This window comes from Sus scrofa, chromosome 8 (assembly GCF_054392235.1).
Source record: "Sus scrofa isolate SSC_HxYL_T2T_F1_AM1 chromosome 8, Sscrofa_HxYL_maternal_Yorkshire_Landrace_v2.0, whole genome shotgun sequence".
Classification (NCBI taxonomy): domain Eukaryota; kingdom Metazoa; phylum Chordata; class Mammalia; order Artiodactyla; family Suidae; genus Sus; species Sus scrofa.
Window position 1 is genome coordinate 19,399,044 of NC_139390.1, and position 6,004 is coordinate 19,405,047.

The window sequence follows — 6,004 nt, forward strand, 5'->3', positions numbered from 1 at the left end:
TCCTCAGTGCCAGTGAGTGTAGACCTGCATTTTGTGTTAAATTGAATCACATGAGATTGGGGAAGTGTTTTGTTGTTGTTGTTGTTGTTAGTTTGTTTGTTTCTTCTTTCCCGCTGCCCCCAGGGATCGAATGTGAGCCGACCTGTGACGCCACAGATGCAGCATCCTTAACGCAGTGCAAGGGTCCGGGATCAAACCCGTGGCTCCATGGAAACAAGCCAGATCATTAATCTACTGCACCACAGGGGGAACTCCTGGGGAAGGGTTTGATCTACAAAAATGGTGGTTGGAGCACCTGCCTCTCCTGCCTCAGTCCGACTTCCCTACCTTTCTCTGTGCTTCTGCTTCCTCACTTAACTTTGAATCAATTTTCCTTTGTCTATTTGTAGGTTTCCTTAACTCCGTTTTGGAGCAGCATACAAATAGACAGAAAATAAACTCACTCATTCCCACTACCAGAGAGAACCACCCTGAATATTTTTTGTGCAGTGCTTTCTAGAATTTTTCTTTGCATATTTCTATACATATTTAAACAAGGTTGAACACAGCCTACAGTTATGTCAGTCTGTGTTCTGTTCCTTTACCCGTTTCCCATTTAAACCCGATTCTTTGAAGTCTAGAGCTTTCGCACAACCATGGAACACATTCTTTGACCTTTCCTGAATTCTGGCTACATCTGAGGGGACTGATATGCTATCGGTGAGCCTGGCTGAGCAATTCTAAAATTATCAACACTGTCACAGGCCCTGAAGAAGCCCCTAATGGATGCAGAGGTTCTAAGTGGTTTTGTTCAGGTGTTATTTTTGGAGTCACTTTTTCAAGCTTTTATGGCACAATCCACTTTAATACCTTTTTTTTTCTTTGCAGTGTCTGCGGCCAGTACAGCACCAAGCTGCTTGCCCACTGCCATTGGGGCTGGGGGTCCAAGCAGACAGGACTTAGAATACAGCTGCTATCTCTCTGGGCCTGGTGTTGACAGCTGAGAATCAAACAGGCATAGGGGTCATCCCTCCTTTTCGTTGTTGTTTTTTTTGGTTTTTTGTTTTTGTCTTTGTTTTGCTTTTTTCTTTTAGGGCTGCACTCATGGCATATGGAGGTTCCCAGGCTAGGGGTTGAATTAGAGCTGCAGCTGCCGGCCTACGCCACGGCCACAGCAATGCAGAATCTGAGCTGCACCTGTGACCTACACCATATCTCACGGCAACGCCAAATCCTTAACTCACTGAACAAGCCCAGGGATCAAACCTGCATCCTCATGGATACTAGTCAGATACTTAACCCACTGAGCCATTAAGGGAACTCCCATCCCTCCTTTTCTTGTTTCCATTGCTGGCAAGAATGAATGGGGAACTTGGAAAGGATGGGGCAAGGTCAGGGGTTGGTTCCCCTGACAGTCTGAGTGCCTTGGTTGTCCCAGGCCTGGTGACTCAGAGGACAGGTACTGGGCCAAGGAAGAGAAATGAGAACCTGGCTCCTGGGTACCCATCTCTCTTGGCATAGTCATCTTCTGGCACCCCCATCCCCTCTTAGGAGCTTCTCTCTGCTACTTTAAAGAACAGCAGGTCCACTGAAGGGGCCAGGAGAAGCACTGGGGGCCGGAGGACGAGCCACACACCTTTCTGCACTGGGCCAGGGTCTGAACACCTGAGAATATAGTCTAGCATCAAATTGGCAGTCCACAGACCTGCTTTGATTGACCTGCCCTTTTTTTTTTTTTTTTTTTTCTTTTTTTTTCTTTTTTAGCCACACCTACGGCATATGGAATTCCTGGGCCAGACACTGAATCTGAGCTGCAGCTGCAACCTACGCCACAGCTGGAGCAATGCTTAACCCACTGCAGGAACTTCACCCATTTTTTTTTTTTTTTTTTTTTAGTGGTAAGTTTCACATGAAAAATTAGGTATCTGGAGTCTCCAGAAAAGTCCACAGATCTGGGAGCATCTGTTGGTCAGTGTGTCCCCCTGCAACATCTGGAGCTGAGGCCCGGACTGGGTGTTTCTGGCTCAGACTAGCACAGGACACACCCGTCTTCTCTCCACCTGGCTTCCCCAAGCGTTCCCTGCTGGGGTCTGCCCCTGAGGGACTGACTCCTGCCCCGTGGAGCTCAGGCACTTTATCTGTTTTCTTTAACAGTTCAGCAGGACCGAACTCTAAAAATAGCAGCACTGTAGAAAGATAAGGAGTATTAGCTCTGTGGGTCTTGCTCCTCCAAAGGCAGGGACCTTTGGGGAGGGAGAGGTTTGCCGGAAGGCAGGGCCATTTGGGGAGGCTACCTCAGCCTGCTGCATTTCCAGAAAATGGATCTTTTGAGAAAGAAGCAGTGTGAGAAGACATTGTCTTTGGGAAAAAACAATCTAAAAGCCTTCTGTTAGCTGGTAGAGTGTGAGGTGGCTGACGTGGTACATGAGTGCAGGGAGGGTTTCAGGAGGAAAAGACAGGACAGTGTCATCCTGGCCCAGGCCAGGCCTCCCCTTATGCCCACCTCATATCCGTATACGCATGAGAGTAGGTGCCCAAATGGCTAGAACTTGTGTTAGTATTTCAGCAGGTTTTCAGGTAAAACAAAGGGCATGGAACTGATAAAAATGTTTTAAATGAGTTCCCGTTGTGGCTCAGCAGGTTAAGAACCTGATATAGTATCCTTGAGGATGTGGGTTCAATCCCTGGCTTCACTCATTGGGTTAAGGATCCGGCGTTGCCCTGAACTTTGGTGTTGGTTACAGATGCAGCTCGGATCCAGCGATGCTGTGGCTGTGGTGTAAGCCAACAGCTGCAGCTCCGATTTGACCCCTAGCCTGGGAACTTCCATATGCTTTGGGTGGCCCTTAAAAAAAAAAAAAAGAAAAAAAAAGGTTAAGTAGAAGTTCCTGCTAGTTAAGGGTCCGGAATTGCTGCAGCTGTGGCACAGGTTACAGCTGTAGTTTGGATTCAATCCCTGACCCATGAATTTCCATATGTTGCAGGCACAGCCAAAAAAAAAAAATGTTTAAGTTGAAAGAGAAACATTTAGGGAGCAATTGGGACCCCAAATCCCAGTCCCTCAGCCTGGGAAGAAGCTGTCTCTTTGGAGGTCTATTGTTGATTAAAAAAAGAAAGAAAGAAAAAAAAGCCATATGATGATCTGGTAAGGAAATAAAAATAGGCGACAATGGTTGTGGGCAAAGAAAATGAACAGAGAAGGTCTCTGACACCTGAATGGTAAGGAGTGTCCTCGCGAAAATCTGGGAGAAAGTTCCCAACAGAGGGGATGGCAAGAGCGCTGGCCCTGGGGTGGGAATGAATGATGGAAACAGAAAGAAGGCCAGAATGGCAGGGAAGCCACCTCTCTCTCTGCCCTGGACTCCTGGCCACCACTCAGGCTGTGAGATTCAGAGTATGTATGTATATATATATGCATCTCTCTCTCTCTCTCTCACACACACACACACACACACACACACACATACACACACTGGTCCACATTGGCACCAACTTGTTAGTCTTCCTAATATGGGAGTTTAGTACCGATGGCTTCACTATTTATTTATTCATTTATTTATTTTTGCCTTTTAGGGCCCCACCCTCAGCACATGGAGGTTAAGGGTTGAATCGGAGCTACAGCTGCCGGTCTACGCCAGAGCCACAGCAATGAGGGATCTGAGCTGCATCTGTGAGCTACACCACAGCTCATAGCAACGCCAGATCTTTAGCCCACTGAGTGAGGCCAGGGATCGAACCTGTGTCCCCATGGATACTAGTCAGGTTCCTTACCACTGAGACACAATGGGAACTCCAGGCCTCAACTATTTAGAACCTAGCTCAGTAGGCAAGGAAGGAAAAGCTTTCTAATTGTCCTTAGTAAATGTTATCAAGTCTGGGTAGCAAAAGATGCATTTAAGTAAAGCTTCCAGGCTTATCTACACACCGCGTTTTAATGACTGTCAGTTGAATGGACATATAAATGAGGTGAACTGCTTTTTTAATCCACAACAGTTGGAAATAGCAATATAATAATGATGGATGGGAGTTCCCGTCATGGCGCAGTGGTTAACGAATCCCACTAGGAACCATGAGGTTTCGGGTTCGATCCCTGGCCTTGCTCAGTGGGTTAAGGATCCCGAGTTGCTATGGCTCTGGAGTAGGCTGGTGGCTCTGGCTCCGATTAGACCCCTAGCCTGGGAACCTCCACATGCCGCGGGAGTGGCCCTAGAAAAGGGAAAACGACAAAAAAATAAAAAAATAATGATGGATGATGACAATGATGATAGGATAACTGCTACAGACAGTTCTAGTGGTAACTCAGAAAGTGCCTGAATGGTCTCACTGCCAACACCAGGGCACAAAGCAAGAAGCAGAAAAATTACATATGTATATATGGACACACATGTGTACGTATATATATTTACACATGTATGCATATGTACACACACACACACAGATATACACACACAGACACATACACACACAGGAAAAACTTCAAAACATCGTAGCAGCCTGGGTGCATTTAGGATATAAAAACAGCTCTGAGGTCTTTAGGAATTACAGGATTGTCACTGGAGTCTGTACGATGATCATAAGTCAGTACATCATCAGGAGGTTGTTAATTCAGTTTTATTCCCAACAGGAAAGTCTGTGAGTTCTATTTTTTTTTTTTTTCTTTTTCATTTTTGGCCGCCCCTTGGCATATGGAGCTTCCGGGCCAAGGATCAGATCCAAGCTGCAGTCTTAATCTAAGCCACAGCTGCAGCAATGCTGGATCCTTAACCCACTGTGCCGGGCTGGGGTTGAACCTGCATTCCAGGGCTCCCAAGATGCTGCCAATCCCATTGTGCCACAGCGGGAACTCCCATGATTTATCACATAATTGGTGTTGGAGGAGGTAATAGAGACATGACCGCCAGGTGACCCACCAGCTGGACCTGGGCAACTGGAGGCTCCTCATCCCCTCCCCTGTTCTTGGAATGTACAACCGTTCCCACAGTGGGAGCTGTTCCAAGGACACCGCCTTCAGAGAGTCAGGGGGTGCTGAGATCATCTGGGAGGCTTATGTTACTGAGCCTAGTTCAGGCTTCCGTATAAACGTTTGGTAAGATTCTGGCAGGTGGATGCAGAAATTTGCTTGTCTTGTAGCCACCTAAAATGAGCTCCATGAGTTCCCTGCTTATTAAACCTACCACCTACCAGTCTGAAGTAGCTCCCTCTTCCTCTCGTTTCTCCCTGCCCTCTGTGCACGGGGTCAGCTGACAAACCAGCAATGGGACGAGCATCCTGGATGGAACAAGTCACAAATAAGCAGCAGCTATGCCGACGATTAAGCAAGCATTTGTGTGACATAGCCAGTAAGGGGCTCAAACTTACTGGCTTCAAAAGGATTCAACCTCGGAGTTCCCATCGTGGTTCAGTGGTTAACGAGTCCGACTAGGAACCATGAGGTTGCAAGTTTGATCCCTGGCCTCATTCAGTGGGTTAAGGATCCAGCGTTGCCATGAGCTGTGGTGTAGGTTGCAGATGCGGCTCGGATCCCACATTGCTGTGGCTGTGGTGTAGGCCAGTGGCTACAGCTCTGATTGGACCCCTAGCCTGGGAACCTCCATATGCCAAGGGAGCAGCCCTATAAAGACAAAAGACAAAAAAAAAAAAAAAAAAAGAAAAACAAACAGCATGAACCTTTAGATCTAGCTTCTTTAACTTATTATGTTTGTGAGATGACACTTAGCCATTTAGTTCCATGGAACAATAAAATCATTCACTTTCACTGATGTGTGTTATTTGACATATTTTGACTACAAAAAAATGGCAATTTCTTTCTTTCTTTTTGTCTTTTCTTGGGCATATGGAGGTTCCCAGGCCAGGGGTCCAATCGGAGCTGCAGCCGCTGGCCTACACCAGAGCCACAGCAATGCAGGATCCGAGCCTCGTCTGTGACCTACACCACAGCTCACGGCAACTCCAGATCCCCAACCCACAGAACGAGGCCAGGGATTGAACCTGAAACCTCATGGTTCCCAGTCGGGTTTGTCAACCA